General features: G+C 42.8%; 1 protein-coding gene across 1 annotated transcript in view; it reads right to left on the bottom strand.

The window, feature by feature from the left end:
* Positions 1-13,340, bottom strand: part of LOC147703538 (integrin alpha-M-like) — a 509,428-nt gene that overhangs the window by 327,410 nt on the left and 168,678 nt on the right. The gene's annotated exons all lie outside the window — the stretch shown is intronic.

Here is a 13,340-nt window from a genome sequence, read left to right as displayed (position 1 = left end):
AATTTTCGTGCATATATATATATATATATATATATATATTCATTGAAAAAACCATAGGTTTCACACATGTTATAGTTAGCTGGACATTTCACTCATACAAAACCTTTGAAATTCCCCCGTTATAGTTAGTTCAGCTAACTGTAACTCGCGCGCCCGCAATGCACTGCTGATGACGTCACATATTACATCACTCATGACATGGTCAGTGACATCACTCATGACATCACTGATGACATCTCAAATGACATCCCTGATGACATCACTGATGACATCATCCAGTGAAAGTGTGTCTTTCTGAAAAATATTTTTTTTTATATATGTATATCTAAAGGTCGATGTTAGAATAAATGGGTAAATAAGTGTCTAAATGGATGTTTTTTTGTAAATTGATTGTATAACTGACTTATTAAGTATATCTAAGTGAATAGGTGTACTAGCGAGTAATCTTTAAATATTTAAATGTCTGTATCAGTGTCTCACTTTGTATATAAGTGGCTGCATGGGTTGGTGAGTAGCTACATGAGTGTGTATATGGGTTATTAGTTTGTTTTTTGAGTACCAAAATGAGTGTTTGTACGGTTCGCTGGGGAGTATTACTTAGCGCACAGATGCATGAATTACTGACTCACTGTTTGTATGTGTTTTGAAGACAGCAGGTGTGCAGGACTGTATGGGTGGATGAGTGTGTGTATGGGTGTGTTACTGAGTGAATGACTGTCTCAATAGTATCTTTATGAGTAACTACATATGTTTTAAACTAGTATATGTGAGTATTGATGTATATAAGTGAGTATATCTGAGAGCGACAGATTCTAAGACCTCCTGTATAAATAAGTATGTGTTTCTATTAGTGATTGTTTAAGAGAGTAAGTATGTCTACGATTCTGTCGAAGTTAGTGTAGTGGTGGGTGTATAGCTGTATATGCAAGTAAATAGATATTTGATAGTTTATTTGCGTCTGTGAGTATGTGTGTGACTAACTCTATAGATGAGTGTCGGTGTATAACAGGATATATAGGTGTATGAGTTCATATGATGAGTCAGTATATGTATGAGTGACTATATAGAACTTTTGGTGAATGAGTGGATGTGTATGTAGATTGTGGGATTACTCAATAGGTTGTTCTAACTGGAATTGGTATCTCCATTTTTTTGAAAAGTTTAGTTTCTATTTTTGATCGTGTGTATCAAAGGTTATATTACAGTAAGAGGAGGTGTGCCACAAGGATGTTGTCATCCGCGATGTCATCAGTGATGTCATTTGAGATGTCATCAGTGATGTCATGAGTGATGTCACTGACCATGTCATGAGTGATGTAATATGTGACGTCATCAGCAGTGCATTGCGGGTGCGCGAGTTCCTATGGTTTTTTCAATGAATTTGCAAGGTTTTTTAAGTGCTAATTCCTAACTATAACGTGTGTGAAACCTATGGTTTTTTTCAGTGAATTTCAAAGGTTTTGTAAATGATAATTATTAAATGTATTAATCGTTATATTTTTTTATACCGATTTACTACATTATTTTAAACTATTTATTTTTAGATATTTTATTTTTTAAATTACATTACATATTTTTAATTTAAATTGAAAAAAATGTTTAAAAATTACTTTTCAGGAATAGTAGTGAGCTAGATTGGGGAATTAATTCCTCTTCAATACTGAGGTCCCCTGTGAGTAAACTAGCCCACCAGGTACCTCCAGTATGCGCCAGGCAGCCGTGTTGAAGAGAGGTGTTCAAAGGGCACACCCCCTTTTTACAACACTCTGCAACACAGCTCCGTGGCGCTTACTGGAGATACCTGTTGGACTAGTTGCCCCCTAGGGGACCTCTGAATTGAACAGGAATTAATTCCCCAACTTAAAACGCGCCTAAGGGCATGTTTGCACTCACATCACCTCAAGCCCCGCCCCCTACCTTCACCACTGTGCTAACGCGCCCTGTAGAGTGTTTCTAAGTTGGGAGATTAAGTCCCCTTACATATTGGGGGTCCCTGGGGGCCAACTAGCCCACCTTGAACCTCCAGTATATGCCAGGAGGCTACGTTGCAGAGAGATGTAATGAGGCCACGCCCCTTTTTACACCTCTCTGCAACGCAGCCCCCGGGCACGTTTGCAGAGGGGGAACTAATTCCCCTTGCATACTGGGGGTCCCTGGGGGCCAACTAGCCCACCAGGAATCTCCAGTATGCGCCAGGGGACTGCATTGCAGAGAGGTGTAATGAGGCCATGTCCCTTTTTACACCTCTCTGCAACGCAGCCCCTGGACGCGTTTGCAGAGGGGGACCTAATTCCCCTTGCATACTGGGGGGTCAATGGGGGCCAACTATCCCACCAGGAACCTCCAGTATGCGCCCGAGGTCTGTATTGCAGAGAGCTGTAAAGAGGCCACGCCCCTTTTTACACCTCTCTGCAACGCAGCTCCCTGGCGCGTTTGCAGAGGGGAACCAATTCCCCTTGGAACCTCCAGTATGCGCCAGGGGGCTGCGTTGCTTTGCCCCAGGGGTGGCGGTCCCCGGGGCAGTGTGGGGGGGGGGTTGGGGCCCCCCCACACTTCTTTTTCACTATGCCCCCGGGATTTGGTCCCCCGAGGGGGTAATTTGAAAAAAAGCACACCGGGTTTAAAAAAAAAAAATTGGGGGCCTTGGGGATCCGTGTAGGACCACCTGAGCAGGCCTAGGGGGTCAGGGTGTTTCTACCCTGCCTCCTTTTTGCCTTCTACCCGTTTGTTTTTCTGCTTTCCTGTGCCTTGGTCTACCGAGCACAAGATGGCTGCCAACACTTCCTGGTTTGGAGTGTTGAAAGCCAATGAGCATGCAGCTCGTGCTCGGAAAGGTTTAGAACTCAAAAAGGGGCCAGGGTAGAAGCACCCTGACCCCCTAGGCCTGCTCAGGGGGTCCCACAAGGACCCCCCCAAAAAATATTTTTTTCAAAAATCACGGGGTACGCGTACCGTACGCGCACCCCGCGATTTATTTTTTTTGGGGGGCCTTTGGGGTTCTTGTGGGACCCCCTGAGCAGGCCTAGGGGGCCAGGGTGCTTCTACCCTGCCCCCTTTTTGAGTTCTACACATTTGTTTTTCTGCTTTCTTGTGCCTCAGTCTACCGAGGCACAAGATGGCTGCCAACAATTTCTGTTTTGGAGTGTTGACAGACAGTGGCAGCCAATCAGCATGCAGCTCGTGCACGGGAAGGTACGCGTACCGTATGCATACGGTACGCGTACGGTGCGCGCACGGTGCACGCTTATAGATATATATTTTTTTTCTCAGGAACTACTGGAGGGATGTACACCATTTAAGCAAAAGCGTGATCTGCGAATAAGACTCTACCATTTTGCCAAATTTCTTGTAATTCCGTTCATCCGTTCGGGCTGTAGCCGTGTCTAATCGTCCTATGGAAAATAACATGGGGAAAACACGTTTTGGGACCCCCATTTTTTCTCAGCCCCTACTGGACGAATCCCTCCAAAACTTTCAGGGAAGGAACGGAGCGGAGCGGAGCGGGCCAACTCCTTTGAGAAATTCGCAAAGATTCATCAACCGGCGCTAAAGTTATTCCCAATAGAATGTTGCGGATTCCCTATGGAAACTAGGTCGTAACTATAACTACCTATTGGGGACCGCCAGTAGGTAATATATATATATATATATATATATATATATATATATATATATATATATATATATATATATATATATATATATATATATATATACACATATATATATATATATATATACATATATATATATATATATATATATATATATATATATATATATATATAAATATATATATATATATATATAGCCCGAACTTCTGGACAGAATTACTCCAAATTTGTCTGGAAGGTAGCTTTTAGTTTGCAGATTACACTCTCAGTTATTAGGTGTAAATCTGTTCAGTAGTTTAAGAGTAATTAAAGGAAATCCAAATTTGCATATCTACCGCTGCAAATCCTTTGTGAATAATGCGGACAAGCTCATGCAGAGATGTGCAACGCTCTGTTTGGCTGCCCGCACTTCAACCAGGAAGTGTTGGCACCCATCTTGGGACTCAGCTTCAGCCGAGTCCCCGCAAAATAACACAAAAAAAGAAGAAAAAGGGTCAGGGTACAAATACCCTAACCCTGTAGCCTTGGTCCTGGGGGCAGGCAACACAGCATTTTGTTTAATACATGGCAAAATTTGTGAATATTCACAAATATCGCTGTGAATCAAGCAAGTGCAGTCTCTTGTACTTGCTTTTAATATACTGCCAGGTGCCAGGTCCTGGGTGCATGCTGATTTTAATGAATAAGCGGGGCGCATAGTGACCCCCCCATCTAGGGCTTATTTCTGTCCCAGGACCCACTACCTCCCCAGGACTATAAAAAAAAATTAATAGGGGGACACACTGAACCCCCCTCCTCGAGCCCTGTGGACCACCACCCGAGGCTACATTTAACATTAGAGAGGGGGTCTGCTCGAACTCCCGTCCCTGAGGACAACCACCTCCCCTGGGCCAACCTGTGCATAAGAAAAGAGGAGGGCCACGCAGCCTCCTCCTGGAACCAATTATGGCCCTGGGGACCGCCACCCCTCAAGCTCCTGTTATGTCCCATGCTGCCCACCCCCAGGAAATAGCTGTTCGCATGCAAACGCAAACACTCTACTTCCAGCATGCAGGAGTTGTCAAACTGCTCCCAATTGTTGGAAGCAGAGGTTTAATCTCTTTCCCTGTGCACAGACATGCAGGTAGGGAAAGAGATGAAAGTATTGCTATTGCATGCAGGGAGCTACATTTTCAGCAGCTCCCTGTATGCAAGAGGAATGGTGTCTGCCGCAGCTGTCTTGAGGCTCCTCCCACAGTCCCCTATGTGCACACTGGTGCCCTGGGCATAACCAGGGCACCCAGTGAGTCATGGCTGGGCCCCAAAATTAGGGGCCACTAGGCCCCCCTCCCCATTGGTTTGTGGCCAGACCTCGGGGTTATGGACCCTGGGGCTGTGTGACCCCCTCCCCATTACATTTCAGCCAACTGCGTTACGGTCCCTTTAGCCAAAATTGGCCCAGGAGGGGGTTCACATGCCCCCCATTACATTTTGGCGAGCCCCAGGGGGATGTGGTCCTGTGTCCGAAATCAGCCTGGGGAAGAGGGCCACGCAGCCACCTCCCTCATTAGGCCATTCTAGCCCTGGTGCTCGTTTCAAAGAAATTAAACCTCAAGGGGAGGCACTTACAAATATAAACATAGAAGGTGCACCCATTGTAGCTCCACTTCGGTAAAGGACAAATTATCCTAACTCCTGGGCTTGGCGAAGGCAAGGCAAGCACTGGTCGCGGTAAGCAATCTGAAATCCTTTATGGCGGTGACTGCATTGTTGATCTACTGAAGCGCAATCCGTATATAACTGTGACAAGTGGGTTCTTTGTTGTTCTCACCTAAGGAAAGTAGAGTTCATGTTTCTCCCTCTGAATTGCTAGGAGTATGCAAATGTGGAAATCACTTGGATGCTTCCCCGTTTGGCCTCACCCACCTTAGTAGTACCCAAAGGCCATCCAGCCTTTTGCCTTAGAAACCCCCATGCATTTCCAGTCAAATTTGGTGAGTTCTTGATGATGTGGAATATGAGAACATCTCCACTAAACAAAGAAGCCCTTACTTCATATAGTTAAGAGAAATGACCCTTATTTTGTGGCGATTTACCACTTTGTATTCTTGTTGTCTCCTCTATAGGAGGATTCATGTTTTCACAAATTTCTGGAGCAACACGCACCAGGAACAATCACATTGCCAAAATGCACAAAAGGTCACTAGTGACATTGCCTAGTGCTCCGTTATACAGCTGTAGTGTTGAATACTTGTAGGACATTTACCCAAGGTGGTAGCACTTAATAATTAACCAGTAGAAAGTACTCCACCTGGGCTCATGTTGGATAAAAGGACAGCTGGGGTTGCCTTGTGGCTGAGTCACTTACAGAGCTACTTAAACACCCACATAGACACTTAGACGCCCACTCACACACTCAGGCACTAACATACCAGGCACTCACATACCCAGGGACTCACACACCCACTAACTGGCTCACTCAGACATTCAACACACACTCACAGGCATGCTCAGACACTTATGCAGCCACTCAAAGACCCTAACAGCCTCACACACAGCCACTCACAGACCCTTACAGCCACTTATGCATCCACTCACAGGCCCACTCAGACACTCATGCACTCACTCATTCACAGACTGACACAAACGTATGGAGGTACTCACAAACCTACAGAGACAGTTTTATCCCTACTCACAAACCCACTTAGTTACTCACTCAGACACTCAGGCACCAACTCAGATACCCACTAAGACACTCATGCACCCACTCACAGACCCACTCAGACACTTACACCACCAACACACACCTAGTGAGACACTTTTGCATCCACTTACAAACCCATGCAGACACTTACACATCTACTCACACACCCATTAAGACACTCATGCACTCCCTCACACACCCACTGAGACACTAATGCACTCACTCACACACTCACTTTCAAAAGTTACAGGTTACAGCTAGGAAATAGAATTTAAAAAACCTTAGACATTTCCTGAAATTCCCTGAAAAAACAAAGATTACAGGGACAATATAGCTAGGAAATACAATTAGAAAACACCTTCACAGATAAAACCAGATGTTATTGAGATGTTATAGTTAAGCTCACATTTTTTTCCGCACAAAACCATTGAAATTCAGCAGGTATTGTTACATGAGCTAACTATAACTTACGCCCCCGATAATGCACTACTTATTACATCACTCATGACATGGTCAGTGACATCACTCATGACATCTCAAATTACATCATAGCTGGCATCATCCACAAAACCACTCACACCCCCATAGAATGTCTCATACACAGACTCCCACACAACCTCTCACATACCCATTCACAGACCTATACAAGCACTCACACACCTACTCACTGATCCATAGAGCCACGCACACATCCACCTACTTATACAGCCACTCACACATTGAGTCAGTCAACTATACAGCTCCTCAGACACTCTGTGGAGGCTGTCATCAGTGATGTCACTTGAGATATAATCAGTGATGTGACTGACCATGTCATGAGTGATGTATTATGTGAGGTCATAAGCAGTGCATTGGGGGGCATAAGTCATAGTTAGCTCAGGTAACTATAACTGCTGAATTTCAATGGTTTTGTACAAGTGAAATGGGAGCCTAACTATAACGTCCCTGTAACCTTTGGTTTTGTCAGTGATTTTCTAAGGTTTTTTTTAAATTATTTTTCCTGTAAATAAAATCACTGGAGGTTTACAGAGACAATCTGGGTAATGTATTTTATTGTTGGACACTATACTTATCTATTTCAGGATGAATGAGTTACATGGTATGCTGCAACTTTCTGGTCCGAGAATGCACCATTCAGAAAGTCACCAGGACGCTCACAGGAGCTCAATTAATATCATGCAAATGAGGTACTTGAAATGCACAGCATCTATAAATGGCTCGTGAGCAAGGACTGTAAGAGTTCAAAATGCAATGGGCCCAAGTACACAAATGGAATCTGGATTGCTGAGATTTTTTAAATAAAAGACCCTGTGAAAGGGAGTGCATCTCCATTCTCTGTGACAGAGTGTGGGTCTTAATATTTCGGTCTGTCAGATGGGAGACAGTACCACCGCAGATTGAAGTTGTCTGTGGGGATTTGAATTGGAGCCCTTGATGGAACCTCCAGTGATTTTATTTACAGAGACAATCTGGGTATATGCTTTATTGTTGGACAGTATATTTACCTATTCCTGTATGAATCAATTACTTGGTATGCTGCAAACTTCTGGTTCCAGAATGCCCTATACAGAAAGTCACAAGGATGCTCAGTGAAGCTCAATTGATATAATGCAAATGAGGGGCTTGAAAAGCACTGCAGTTTTAAAGTGTAGATAAATGGGCCATGAGCAAGGTCTGTAAGAGTTTGAAACGTGTTGCGCGTGAGTACATGAATGGGATCTGGATTGCAGAGATATTTTAAATAAGATATGCTGTGGAGGGGAGTGTATCTCCATTCTCTGTGACAGAGTTGTGAATCTTTATTTATATATATATATATATATATATATATATATATACATACATACATATATATATATATATATATATATATATATATATATATATATATATATATATATATATATATATATAAAAAACTGATACACTTAGAGTAACACATAAATTATGCAAGTAAAGAAGCAGAGAACTCTGGGTAATTCCCAAGTTTAGGTGGAGAGTAGCTCACTTATATAGAAACACCTTACAGCAACGGCAAATCCCTGGAACACTGCACCGCCTACAAGAACGCCATGACAGAATACCACCAATGCATCAGATCCACCAAAAGGACATTCATCCAGACCAAGATCCTCACCAACTTCAGCAACTCTAAGGAACTCTTCAGCATCATCTAGGAATTCACCAAACCCCCCAGTGAAAAAAACAGACATCACCCTTTCCCAGGACCTCTGTAACAAGATTGGCTCCTACTTCCATATGAAAATCAAGGGCCTCTACATCAGCTTCAATGACCAGACACCTGACTCCAAAACCACTCCCTCCTCCAGCAACACCTGCCATCCCACCATCTACTCCTTGACCCCAGTCACTACCGAAGACAACACATTGACCATGAAAGGCATCCACTCAGGAGCCCCCAATGACCCCTGCCCCCACACATCTTCCACAGAGCCGCCACCATATCACCGTACCTACGACGCACCATCAACACCCCCTTTGAAACAGCCATCTTTCCTGACAACTGGAAACGTGCTGAAGTCAGACCCCTACTCAAGAAGCCCTCAGCAGATCCCACGGACCTCAAGAACTACTGACCTATCTCCCTCCAAACCTTGGTGGCCAAAAGTCACAGAGAAGACCGTCAACGTCCAGCTAACGAAATTCATTGAAGAAAACTCCATCCTTGACCCCTCCCAATCCGGATTCTGCAGTAACCACAGCACTGAGAGTGCTCTACTCGCTGCCACAGATGACATCCGCATCCTTTCAACCAAGGACACACCTCAGCCCTGATCCTTCTCGACCTCTCTGCAGCCTTCGACACCGACTCCCAATGCACACTCACCAGACTCCACAATGCCTGCATACAGGGAACCGCCCTCGACTGGCTCTCCTCCTTCCTCACCAACAGAACCCAAAGAATCAGACTTCCACCCTTCCTCTCCGAGCCCACAGAGATCAACTGCAGAGTACTCATCACTCAGCCCCAAGCTCTTCAACATCTACATGGCCCTCCTCACTGCCATCATCAGACAGCAGAGACTCAGCATAGTATCCTATGCAGATGACACCCAGCTCATCCTCTCCCTCACCAAGGACCCCCTCACCACCAGACTCAACTTTCAGGAAGGAATGAAGGACGTAGCATCCTGGATGAGAAGCAGCTGCTTGAAGCTCAACTCCGAGAAGACAGAGGCCTCATCCTCGGACCCTTCCACTCTCCATGGGACAACACCTGGTGGCCCTTTGTCCTCGGCATCCCCCTTCCCCCAAGGACTGTGCCCGAAACCTCGGCATCACACTTGACTCCTCCCCCTCCATGACCCAACAGGTCAACGCTGTCGCCTCCACCTGCTTCCACACCTTCCGCATCCTCCGCAAGACCTTCAAATGTATCTCCCTCAGTCAAGAAAGACCATCACCCATGCACTCATAATCAGCAGATTGCACTACGATAACGCCCTCTACACCTGGATCAAGAAGTATCTGCTCAGCAAACTCCAGACCATACAGAACACCGCAGCCAGACTTGTACTTGGCATCCCTCGACACAAACACATCTCCCAACACCTGTGTAACCTCCACTGGCTCCCCATTGAGAAGAAAGTAACTTTAAATATACTCACCCACGCCTACAAATGCCTCCACAACATGGGACCCCAATATCTCAACCATAAAATCTCCTTCCACATACCCAAGAGGAACCTCTGATCCCCCTTCCTCGCCTTTGCCGAACACCTGCGCATCCGCAGAGCAAGAACCTTCTCCTAAATCTCGGTCAAGATCTGGAACGAGCTCCAGATCGACATCCGATGCGCCCCCACCCTGCACATCTTCAGAAAGACCCTCAAGACCTGGCTCTTTGACTGACCGGAGCTGCCCCCCAGCTCCTTGAGACCCTCACGGAGGATTAGTGCGCTTAAAACCCCCTGATTGATTGATTGACCTATATATATAGGATTTTGAAACACTTGATTTGCATATCACAAAATGTTTTTTTTTTAATTGTTAGAAGAACTACATACCCCACAATTCTTCATTACTAGCAAAGCGGGCTTTTCTGTATATAGTGAAATGAAAGTAGGACTCCAACCGTGATCAAGACTCCGTAGTCGAAACACATGATTGTTGGTGGTGTAATTAAAGAATTTCAACCAACGCTGTTTTACCTTGTAGCAATAACAGCATGGCACGGACACAAAATGCTTTCAAGACGGGTGTTTATTCAGCAAAGGTTAGACCAGCTCGACGCGTTTCGGGAAACAGTCCCTTGATCACGAGTATCTATATATATATATATATATATATATATATATATATATATATATATATATATTATATATATATATATATATATATATATATATATATATATATATATTCACTGAAAAAAACATAGGTTATAGACCATATATAGTTAGGAATTCGCATTTACAAAACCTTATTTTACTCACACAAAACCATTGAAATTCCATATATAGTTAGTTGCACTAACTATATATCGCGCACCCGCAATCCACTGCTGATGATGTCACATATTACATCATTCATGACATGGTCAGTGACATCACTGATGACATCACTGATGACATCTCAGATGACATCACTGATGACATCTCAAATGACATCACTGGTGACATCACTGATGACATCTCATTTGACATTACTGATCACATCACTGATGATATCATTCATGTGATAATACGATGAACCTCTTCAGACTCTAATATAACCTTAGATACAATCAGTGTAAACAGACACTCACAGACTGTCACTCATCCATGGAGTTACTCACACACCTAGTCAGTCATGCAAAGAATCAATCACACCCCCATTTCCTCAACTATACAGTTATACAAACTTTACTTATTCAAACATATACAAACACATATTTACTCTCTTATACAATCCCTGATACAAGTTCACAATGATCCATACAGCCACTCACACATTCACTGGCTCTTATGCACAGTTATTTATATATGTCAACTCTCACATGTACTGTGTTTTACATATGTACTTACTTTGACATGTAGCACTGAGATATCCATTCACTCACCAATACACTCCTGCACACAGTCAACCGCCCATACAGCGGTTTCCACATGCACTTTTGAAACCATACATCTAGTGAATCAACTGCTCACACATCTATGCACAGAGTCATACACCTCCCAGCCACCCACACACACACTCAGTCTCCCATACAAATACTTGGGCAACCAATCAATAACCCATATAGTTACTCATATAGCTACTTATCAACACATGCAACAGTTTACAGAACAACAGACATAATGATGCACAAATTAAGACAGTTTAGTCACTAACCCATGCACTCAGTGAGACACATTTAATCACTCACTCATACAGTCAGTCATGCACCTACTAAATCCTTCATCTAGACACTTATACATCCACTCATTCTTCAAAATGTAAGACATATTTTAACTTTACAGAAACATACAGTCACTGGATGTTGTCATCAGTGATGTCATCAGTGATGTCATTTGAGATGTCATCAGTGATGTCATCAGTGATGTCACTGACCATGTCATGAATGATGTAATATGTGACATCATCAGCAGTGGATTGCGGGTGCGCGATATATAGTTAGTGCAACTAACTATATATGGAATTTCAATGGTTTTGTGTGAGTAAAATAAGGTTTTGTAAATGCGAATTCCTAACTATATATGGTCTATAACCTATGGTTTTTTCAGTGAATTTTCAAGGTTTTGTAAATGCTAATTCCTAACTATATATGGTCTATAACCTATGGTTTTTTCAGTGAATTTTCAAGGTTTTGTAAATGCTAATTCCTAACTATATATGGTCTATAACCTATGGATTTTTCAGTGAATATATATATATACATACATATATAAACATATATCATCTGTATATCTATATAAATACAAACATAAATGCATGCATACATATACTTATATGCATACAGATGCATGTTATTTACATGAAAGTTGAAAAAACACTAATAAAAGCAAAGCTAAAAAGCCACCTCATTACAAACAGAATGGCTTTAACTTAAACGAGGGCGAGATCTATTGCATTTTCAATGCTTGTTTACTTAGGTTCCATCAAGAAGGCATTCAGATGTGTCACACATTTGCCATAAATTCTGAATGTTAGCACTCTAGTTGCACATTAGATCACTGTAGTAAAGCTACTGCTCACCAGGGACGTCTGCTGCTGGTATTCAAAGTGCATGTTTCAGTCTGCATGTCAGAATTTTTTTAATGAAATAGAAGAGGATTTGAGAAGTCACTCAAAATGATCCCTAATTTTTCTTTCTGAAGCACTAATCATACTTTCTATGGCAAAATTAACCCCCTCATGTTGTTCCTTTTTAAATTGAGTGTTTTCAGACTTACCACTTCATTCCAATCAAGATGGCTTCTGGTGTGCCATACTTTTGTCATAAGTAAGACTGTTAGCGCTCTAGTTGTTCTTTAGAACACTCTGGGACATTCTGTCATTGGGCTATACTTGGGGTACATCTGGGTGATATTTGGGCTACATTTAGGCTCTTTTGTCTCTGGTGGCCATCTTGGGAGACTGTATGTCAGAATTTTTTAATGAAATTGAAGAGGGTTTGAGAAGTCACTCAAAATGTGCCCTAATTTTTCTTTCTGCAGCACTAATCATAATTCATATGGCAAAATATACCCCCTCATTTTGTTCCTTTTTAAATTAAATGTTTTAAGAGTTACCACTTTATTCCCATCACGATGGCTCCAGGTGTGCTATACCTTTGTAATAAGTAGGACTGTTAGCGCTCTAGTTGTTCTTTAGAACACTCTGGGACATTCTGTCATTGGGCTATACTTGGGCTACATCTGGGTGATATTTGGGCTACATTTGGGCTCTTTTGTCTCTGGTGGCCATTTTGGGAGACTGCATGTCAGAATGTTTTAATGAAATAGAAAAGGATTTGAGAAGTCACTCAAAATGTGCCCTAATTTTTCATTCTGCAGCACTAATCATACTTTCTATGGCAAAATATACCCCCTCATGTTGTT

This window comes from Lissotriton vulgaris, chromosome 7 (assembly GCF_964263255.1).
Source record: "Lissotriton vulgaris chromosome 7, aLisVul1.2, whole genome shotgun sequence".
Taxonomy (NCBI): domain Eukaryota; kingdom Metazoa; phylum Chordata; class Amphibia; order Caudata; family Salamandridae; genus Lissotriton; species Lissotriton vulgaris.
This window is presented reverse-complemented; position numbering and strand designations above follow the sequence as displayed.